The following is an 11,363-nucleotide window of genomic DNA, read 5'->3' as shown; positions in this document are numbered from 1 at the left end:
AACACTTTCATGTGGCTCATGAATGAAGTACTAAAAGAGTTTCTTGGTAAGTTGTTCATTATTTACCAAGATGATATTTTTATCTTTAGTAAGACATTAGAGGATCATTTGATGTGTATCTGAAAGGTGTTTGATAAGTTGAGTGAAGAAAAGTTGTTAATAAACCTGAAGAAGTGCAATTTTTTGAAGGAGGAGTTGGTGTAATTGGGATTTTTAGACTCAGAAGAAGGTCAAAAAATGGACCCATAGAAAGTGAAGGCTATTCTTTAATGGCCTACTCCAAAGAGTGTTATGAGGGTAAGATCTTTTCATGGACTGGCTAGCTTTTATAGAAAGTTCATAAGAGGTTTTAGTAGTATTTATGGACACTTGACTGAAACAATGAGAGGAGATAGGAAAAAATTTAAGTGAATTGTAGGACAAGATTAGATTTTTAATTTGTTGAAATAGAAAGTTATAGAGAAACCTATTTTAGCACTTCCATATTTTAAAAAGGTGTTTCAAGTATATTGTGATGCTAGTGGTATTGTAATAGAAGTTATTTTTAGCTAATAAGGTAGACCTATTTCTTATTTCAGAGAGAAGTTGAATGATACCAAAAGAAAATATTTTATTTATGATTAGGAATTGTATGCCTTAGCTCAGACATTGAAGAAGTGAAGACATTATCTTCATCCTAAGGAGTATGTTTTGTATAATGATCATCAAGCTTTTCAATATTTGAATAGTGAAGGAAAATTGAACCAAAGGCATTTGAAGTGGGTTGATTTTTTGCAGATTTATACTTTTTTTTTGAAACACAATAGTGGGTAGTCTTATAGAGTCAATGATTCTCTTAGTAGAAGACAACTTTTTTCTAATAGAGATGTGTTGGAAATATAAGATAGACAAGGTTATTGAGAGGGGAGGGGTGAATCAGGAACCAATAAAACATTATCTTACTTCACCAATTAATCCTTCATATAATATTTTGATCTAATTGCATGCATAAAGCAATAAAAGCAATAAAACATTCATAACACTTTGACACAAGATATGGTGACCTAGATATGTTCCAATTAGAAAGTAAAATTGGGGTGGGGATTATACCCACAATCTTTAGTACTATGGTATACAATTAACTTGGTAAGGCTTATAATAGACCACTTCTAGTGGGGTGAACCCACGCTAATGGGTTCCACTTTAGTGGAACCAAGAAACTTCAAAAAGTTTGCCAAATCGCGATTTTGGCTTGTTGCATTTGGTATGGCATGTTCGCGCGAACCTGTATAATATGTTCGCGTGAACATATTGTCTACATATGTTCGTGTGAACATATTGATGCCCAAATTGCTATGTTCGTGCGAACATATGAAAGGAACATTTTCGGCGCTTAAAACCACATTTTTTACTTTTTCCATTTCATTTTCACGGTGACTACTGTTGACTCACGGGTTCGGGCGAACATATGATTTTTACTGCCCCACCAGCATCACTTGTTGCTTTCATTCGGATTCTTCATCTTCAGGTATGTCAAAATATTATTAATTCAATGTTTTGAACATTTTTAAAGCATTTTTTAATGTTTTCAATGCATTTTTTTAATGTTTTTTAAGCATATTTGAATGTTATTTATGTTTTCAATGATTTTGAAAGCATATCTAAATGTTAATTAAAATTTTTTATTGTTTATTTATATTAATTTAGAAAATGGTAAAATATTATATAGAAAATATTAGAAAACATTAGGGAAAATAGTAGAAAAATTATAATATAAAATTTAGGAAAAACAGTAGAAACATTAGAAAACAAACTTTGAAAAAATATTACAAAAACATTAGAAAACAAATTTTGAAAAACCATTACAAAAAATTAGAAAATTTAGAAAACAAATTTAAGAGAAATATTACAAAAATATTAGAGAATTTATAATTGAATATAAAATTTAGAAAAAAAAAAAAAAAACACAAATTAGAAAATTTATAAAAAAAATTAGAAAATTTATTTAAAAATATTAGCAAATTTAGAAAAAAAATATTACAAAAATATTAGAATTTTTTATTTTTAAATTACAAAAATATTAGAAATTTTATAATTTGATAAAAAAATTAGAAAACAAATTTAGAAAAAAAAATTTTAAAAATAGAAAATTTAGAAAAATATTATAAAATTTAGAAAAAAAAATATTTTAAAAAATTAGAAAGATAATTTAGAAAAACATTAGAAAAAATATTAGACAAATATTAATAAAATAATAATTTAATATAAAATTTAGAAAACAATTTTTAAAAAAAATTACAAAAACATTAGAAAATTTAGAAAAAACATTACAAAAACATTAGAAAATTTATAATTTAATATCAATTTTAGAAAACAAATTTAGAAAAAACATTACAAAAATGTTTAAAAATTTATAATAATATAAATTTTAGAATTTTTTTTAAAAAAAATATTAGAAAAACATTATAAAATTTAGAAAAATATTAGAAAAACATTATAAAATTTAGAAAAATATTAGAAAAAATATTAGAAAAACATTAGAAATATATATGTCAATGTTTAATATAGACATGTATGTTTTCGATATTAATGTTTATATGTGTGTGTGTGTGTGTGTGTGTGTGTGAAATTCACCTTAATATATTAATCTTAGAAGTTTAATTAGATGACATATCTTAAGGGTCTAGATCCTAAATTATACATGTAACAATATAGATTAGAATGTATAATTTTTTATTTTGAACATAGATGTACATGTATTTTTGTTCATGGTTAAAAGTAGATGTATGTACATGTTTTTAATAAATTCATATTTTTATATGTATAATTTGTGTATATGTATATGTTAACTATTGATCTTAATTTATCTTATAACTAAGTGTACAATTAACTATATTTAATGACAAATGTCTTAACCTGGGAGATCCTAAATTAAATATGTATAAGAATGTAGATTAAAATGTATATTTTATTTCGTAAATGTACATGTAAATATGTTCATGTTAACATAGACATGCATACATGTATGTGTTCAATATTCATGTTTATATGTGTAATTATTTTTAATGTCTTAATAATTAGAGTATATAACTAGTTATATAATTTTCAATGTCCATGTCTTAAGGGGAGATCCTAAATTATACATATATAAGAATGTTGATTAATTTGCATATAGGTATGAATATAACATACATGTTTACATACATAAGAACATATAATTTAGAACATGTATGACATAAAGAATACATGTTAGAATATTTAATTAATAAAAGTTTTAATTATAATCTAACATAACCTGATTAGCATATATACAAACATAAAGAATGTTTATCATGTATATTTGAATATGTAAAGATCTTATATATTACTTAAATTTTAACTCTTAAACCTTAATGTTAAACAATAGGACCCTAAATACTAAACATGGTCATAATCCCAACTATGAAACCATAAATTTCATAAATTATAACCCCTAATCTTAGATGATTAAACATAACTCTTAAATTTCAAATCTTAGATGATCCCTAATACAAATCCTAACCCTAAAACCATAAATTTCATAAATTAGAACCCCTAATCTTAGATGATCCCTAATACAAATCCTAACCCTCTAGCCATGCTAAACTAACAATGATGTAAACCCATACCCTAACCCTCTTTAAACCATACTTCTAACAATGATACAAACCCATGTTTAACCTCTACATCTAACCTTCTAATAATAATAATTTAAATGATAAATGTTAAACCATGACCCTAAATAGTAAACCCTAATCTTTGTACACTAATCTATCTTAAAATGTTAGATTTAAATGTTAAATTGTAATTCTAAAAGAATACTTAGACTTTAATGTCTTAATCTAAGTATATAATTAACTATATAATATAATTCAATGACATGTCTTAAGGGGAGATCTTAAATTATACATATACAAGAATGTACATTAATTTGCATATCTACCTGGTACATGAATATATAACATACATGTACATCCAAACCGTAACCCTAACCATTATCAAAACCTTAGTGTGCAATAGGTACGTTGAATAAATTTTGAAGGTCAATTATGGAAAAGATCATAACCTAGATTATAAACACAACCCTAACCTTGATTATTACATAAACCTAAACCATTATCCTAACCATAACCCTATACTTAACCATAAAATTAAATGTGTTCCAAAGTCTAACTCTAATTCTAACCTTACCCCTAATCCTAATCCATGATAATATGTATGTTGTAATCCCTTATACTAACCATAATCGTAACATTTTCCTAATCTTAACTCTAATCCTAACCCAAACATTAAAACCTAACACAAAACAAGATTATAGCCGAAACTCTAAACCTAATCTTAACCATAATTGTGACATAAACCTAAATCATTATCCTACCACTAACCCTAATTATGAATCTAAATGAAATCCCTAACCTTCATCATAATTACAACCACAATATAAACTTTCAAGAGAACCATAATCATCATTTTAAACCCAAATCCAAATCCCAATAAAAATATGAACTATGATATAAATCTTAGCCCTAATCATAATAGTAACTATAATTCTAATCCTATAGTCTAAAAACTAATTGTAATCTTAACTTGACAATAATCTTGATAAAAACTTTTGTTCTAACTATAATACCCAGCATCACATAATATTAATAAATAAATAAAATATTACATTATTTAAGTTAAATATAATAATAGAAATTTTGAATGAACTAAATTTAGAACTAAGCAATATAACTAAATAGTCTATGTGCTATCTTATTAGTTTCACAATTTCATTAAAAAGTAGACCATATGTCTTTTAGAGATATCTATAATACAAAATAAATAATGCTAACAAAATTAATTTCATTATTCTTGTTTTATATCAAATTAATTTTTTTAATTTAATATTTAAATTTTCATTATATATTATATTATCTTCTGCTATACTAAATTTAATAATTAATAATATATATAATTTGCACAAATAATAAATATATAATATTACCTTCAAAATATTTAAATCTAACATTTTATATAAATTTTCTTTTTAAAAAAAAAATTACATGACACATTATAATTTATAAATTGTTTAGTTTTTCATAAAATAGAAATTAGTTTAAATCTAAAATATTAAGAAACCATTAAGTTCATTTTATAAGGTTATACTCTTAAAATATAATTTAATCAAATTTGCCAAAATAAAATCAAATAAAAATGTTAAGGAATAGACGAGGTTAATTTAATTTGGCTGACATTTCAATTAGTTGATTTGAACCGATTAATACAATCATAACCATATTATTATTACAACATCGCTACCTTAAAAATATTTATGATTCTGAGAAACCTTTTCCCAAGCAAGATACGTCTTTAAATCGTGGGAATGGTACGATTTCAAACGCACACTTGACTCAATAACCCCAATCAAAATCATTTCTACCCAACTCATATCTTGACTCAATAACCCCAATCAAAATCATTCAAATTCCATTTGAAAAATTTAACAAATATCTTCCAAAATGTAAAACTTCAGAAAGGCTAATGTGATCAAACTCCTATTATTGGAATGAACTCCTAGATACCAACTGACCTCCCCAAATCATAACTTGAATCGATGACTTCAATAAAAAATCATTTACACCCAATTTAAAAAACACAAAAGAAACTTCAAAACCCTAAATCCTCCTGAAGGCTAATGTGATCAAACTTAAATAACAATGCAATGGAAAATAGCTCTTACCTTCCTTGTTCGTGACTCCTCATTCTCTGAAGACATGATCACCACGGGAATATCCTTGAGCATTGATAACTCCTGTTACATGAATTTTTTTTCTAGGGATTGAAAAAGGAGAACCCATTTCATTTTGCATATTCCCAAATGAACTTGAAATTTCTCAAGTAGGCCAGATTGATCATGAACAAAAAGAGATATTAAATACCTTGACTCTCCTAAGATATATAAGATCTTTACATGTTCAAATATACATGATGTACATTCTTTATGTTTGTATATATTATAATAAGTTATGTTAAAGATTATAATTAACTTTTATTAATTAAACATTGTAACATGTATTCTAAGTTAGGTCATACATGTGTTCTAAGTTATATGTTCTTATATATGTACATGTGTATGTTATATTCTTACCTTGCGACGTACATGCTTAAGTTTGACTGGATGCAGATAAAGCCCTGTAGCAATGACCAGGTGGTTGTATTGTAAAACCTTGTTGTTAGGTTGATAATCAACAAAGTGTATTCCATGTTGGACTATTTTGTCTTGCTTCAAATATGTTCCCTCTATCATAGCAGAACCTATACCACAAATTTAAGTGTTTTAAAATTTGACAGATATGAAGTTACCTAGATATATATATTTATTTAAATATATATGTGTATGTACATGTATATGTATAATTTACCTATGGGAAACAACATTCTATCACTTTCTTCAAGGTCATATAACTTTGTCCTCTCGTAGTACATCACAATAAATAATAACTGACACCTTCATGATTTCCAGGCTCAGCAATCACTGCAAAGACATCTCTTGCATAACAAGTATACATGAATGCATGTGTACAATATAAATAAGACAGTTGAAATTGATAATTAAATAAAAAGTTGAGATTAATTTTTATGATACTCACCCACTTTTACCAATCCAGAGATATGATTATAATCATCAAAAATCAATGGAATATCATCAAAATTTTCATCTTCTTTATCAAATGTGTTGGTAACATCAAGTGGTACTGAAATCCATGCACCTGTATATCCATGTGTCTGATTGATGCATTCTTCATAGTTTTCATCAATGCAATTGTCACAAAAACATGAGTATTCTCTTGTCTTCAATGTCCAATTGCAATGATCTGTACTCATGACTGAATGTAAGGAACATGTCTTTTCTATCCTCTTGCAAACATGCATATTTTTTCTATTAACACCTGAAAGTTTGTTAAATTGAAAATATAGGAAAATTAAATTTAAACTTCAATGAATTCAAAAATAAAACTTAACAATAAAATTTTATAATTTAATTGCATAAAAGTTAAACAGACGTACACATCCATACTTGTTATCTCCTAGAAGACTCTATATGGTGCCTGTCAACTCACTATTGATGATGTCCCAACCTCATCTAATGCAAAATGAGTCTTACACCATTCAACAACATCATGTGCAACATTTACACGAACTCCCTGATAATTCATTTGATACTTTCGCAAAGCATGTTTGGTGCAAGCTCCAGCACCATCATGTTCACCTTTTCCATGGCCACTTTCAAAGAAATTCCATATGTTTTTTATATTCTCATTGCAATGATATCTACACAATGTATAAAATGGTCTAGATGATTTAAACTGTGCGGCACATCCATCAAACCAAACATAATGTTTATCAACATTTATGTTTCTTTCTTTCAAATAAGAAAAGAACGTATTGAAGCAATGTTCTACATAGTGAATGGCATGTTCTTTATCATCACTTATATTAAAATGATATTCCTTTATAATTACTCGTTATTGAACTGTACTCTAAACACCATCCAAATCTAACTGTGCATGTCTATTAAAAACATGTACCATAATAGTGACCTACTTATTAAAGTGATAATCTGATTGAATTGCTTTTTGATGAACAAATAAATAGTTCTCTGCAAAATCAACAACTGATACAATTGTTCCAAGTGAAAATTTATTCTCAGAGTTTGAAACTGTTGTGCTTGCCACTTTGCAAAAAATGCATGACAAATATAAGGTTGAATCAATTTCTTAAATCTGTCCATAAATGTTAGAACAGGAAACTCCTCTTCAACATATTCCAACCTTTTTGTTTCTTTCCCCAACTTTGTTTCATTCTTGACATACTTGTAACTTTTGCAATTCAATACTTTTGTTACATCAATATTTTTAGTTTTCAAAGGAAATAGAGCCAATTCACCACATGTTTCACATAATCCTTTGATGCAATTTATTTTACCAGTTGGATCATCTATGTTGTCACACAAAATGGATGATATAAACTCACTTCTCCTACTAGGACGAGCAGCATGAAAACCATATGTGTCTTCTATAAACTTTTGAAATACTTGATAGTGGAGATCAAACTCAATATGATGACGACAACAACAAGTTTCAAACACTTTGTTTGAAATCACAAGGTATGGCTTCAATTTTTCAAACAATGTTTGCCCAACTTTTACATTAGGATGTTCATTACAAAATGACACATATAACTCATGATGTGTTGTGTCCAACCAATGTTTTGTATGATGTTCACATTGACTAGGTGCAATCTTATGCCTGATAACATCTCTACTATTTGATGAAGGACGAGTGTTATCAATCCAAAATGATATGACTAAATTTTTGAATAACTCTTCAATTATATCAGAATGAGGTGCTCTACACATGATTTCCCAGTTGCCCTCCATAGTACTATCATCCATAATTAATCTTCTCTTAACATATTGTCCCGTTGTTTTCCTACTAAAACCCATTTTAGATGAAATTGAAAATATTTGTCTATTTTGAGACATATTTTTACTTACAACAAACATCAACATCACTTTTCTTGCCACAGATTTATCTTTAGTTTGAGAGTGTTTTCCTATGTTTCTCAAACCTTGTTTAACATTTTCAATCAGATCAGTTTGCATGCTAGAAAATCTTCTCTTCTTTGATGTTGTGTTTATACCTAACAATTTCAATGCCTCTTGCAACTTTTTTTGTGTAAGAAAAAGTGAAAGCAACTAAGCTTGTTCAAGTGTTTCAATGTTATCAAATTGAGTCATAATTTCTCTTATCTTCTTTTTCATTGACCTTTTCTTAGACAAACTTAATGGTTGAACACTAGCTACAAGTTTTCTCAATTTATCTACATCCATTTTAAGTAAATGATCTAAATTCTTATGAGAAATACCATACTTTACAGATTGAACAATATTTAAGAGTTCATCCATACCAATTCTTGCACTTGATCCCGACCCTTCTCTGATTTCTATTACTAGAATTTCTATAGGGACCGATCTTGAGCCTTCTCCAACATCCATTGTTTTAGATTCAGCAGGGAAAGATTCTAACCCTTCTCTGACTTCTATTATTTGAACCTCTGTAGGGACTGATCTTGAACCTTCTTCAACATTCATTGTTTGAGATTCTGTAGGGAGTGTTCCTGACCTCTCTCTCATATGCACTAATTCTACTTCTGTTGAGCCTTCTTCAACATTTCCTTCACCTTGTTTGATTTGATGATAACGTGCCATAGTCTTCTGAATATTTCTTTGTTTTGCTTCATCGGATCTTTTCCTTGCATATTTGTTTTGTCTTCCTTTCTTGTTTCCCATTATAAAATAAAATAAAATAAAAATTTATCCCTTGCCTCAAGATAAATTTCATGCAATAACCAGATAAAAAAATCACTATACAAATTTGTCTATTACTATTGGTACTTTTAAATTATTTGACAAAAATCAATAGAATGCAGTCATCTGCAAAAAAGCATAAATATTCTTCATTATATGACTAAAATCTATGAGTTGCATTTTTTACAAGTGCCAAAGCACCAAATCCTTCTTAAGCCATCATTGAATCACAAAAAAATAACATGGTATGAATACTAGAATATTTCTCCTAAAAAATAAATTGCTTTTCATTTTATGGAAAAATATTAGTCTATTTTTTCAAGAATAAATTGCTGCATAAAAGAGAATGGCATCGGCTATCAAAAGAAGCAAACATAATGTTAGAAATCCCCTCTTTCATTTGTAGCTCTCATGTCCTTCTTTCTTCTCCAAATGATGTAGCTCCAAATGATGTGAGTCCTAAAATCAAGTCTTAACGTCCTTTTGGGATATTTAGGAATTGGTCATATCTCGTCAAACAAGGGATTAACATTGATGTTTCAAATGTACCTTGGAGGATCTCAATGGTTGATTCTTGATGAGACCTTATAGGTGCCATTATTGCATTTGACAACTCCAAAGGTTGTGTCCTAGTGAGTACTGAAATGATACCTTAGAATACAGATGCAGTGGAGGGAAACCTAAATGAACTTTATGCCTCCCAAGTGCGCACCTAGACTACCAACTGGGAACTTGAAGTGTGTAGTTGATAAAAAAGGGTTGCAGTTGGTAAAACAGGGTTGCAGGGTGCAAATTTTGAGTGTTTTGAGTGATTTAGAGTGTTTCCTAAGGTCTTGGGTGTAGTGCTTGCCCCTAGTCTACTTTTTTCTAGTTACATTCCTGATATCATTGCCAAACTCTTTTAGGCCAAGTTTTATGTTTGATAATTAGTAGTATTATCTTGAGATTATCAGATGTTGTTTTACACTCAATTTATTATATGATGAGATTACTTGGTACTCTATATTCAGACATGTATGATGATTATTCAATGTTTTCAGTTATCGATGATGATTAGTTAGATGGTTCATTATCACATGTGCTTTCTTATGGATACTTACCCCATACTGCATGTGTATGGTGTGCGTGTTTGTTTTCTTTATGTATGGTGTTTCTGATGTGGTTAAGGAAGGGAGTCGTAGTCACCTGCTAGTCGGGATCTACACGATGCACCACTTCCTACCATTATCTGTTTAGCTTAGAATATTGTGTTTGTACATGTGTGGATTTTATGCAGGTTGCAGGTACCGGGTACCGACTTCCCTGAATTGCTAGGATGAGCGTACCCTATCGCATTATCTCAATGGTAAGAGAGGGGAGATAAACTCTTAAGTTCAAATCCTAAACCCTTTAGCCAATTGTCCTAATTGATAATTAGGACAATTATCTGAGTTAAGTACCCTCTGAATGCATCAAATGATGTAATTTCGTGATTATAACCCTTTTCTTTGATTTAGTATGTGTTTTTCTATGATGGGTTTTTGTATGTTACCTTATGAGTCCTTGATGTGTTTTCTATTAATTAATTCTAATTAAAAAAGATTAATTAATGATTTAATTTAATAAAAAATTATTATGATATTTTAATATTTAATTATATTTAATTAATTAAGAAATTAATTAAATAAAAAGAATTGAATTAGGAGATAAAGTTTTAAGTATAATTTTAGAATGTGATAATATTTATTTAATTTAATAATAATATATTTAGAGTTCATTTTTAAATAAATGCTAAATATTATTATTAATTGAATTAATAAATATTTTATCAATTAAAGTTTCTTAAATAAATTAAAAGTGGAAAAGATATTAAATTATTAAAAGTTTCTAGATCACATGATCTAAGCATGAGTTTAAATATGAGAAATTAATTAAAAAGATAAAATAAGTGAAAATAATAATGTTATTTTAATTTCATAAAGTGCACATGAGATTTAAAGTAATAAATTAATTTAAAATAGAAGTCAAGTGGAAT

This window comes from Cupressus sempervirens, chromosome 6 (genome assembly GCF_028749045.1).
Source record: "Cupressus sempervirens isolate cs-2001-9-10 chromosome 6, ASM2874904v1, whole genome shotgun sequence".
Lineage (NCBI taxonomy): Eukaryota > Viridiplantae > Streptophyta > Pinopsida > Cupressales > Cupressaceae > Cupressus > Cupressus sempervirens.
Note: the sequence above shows the minus strand (reverse complement) of the source record.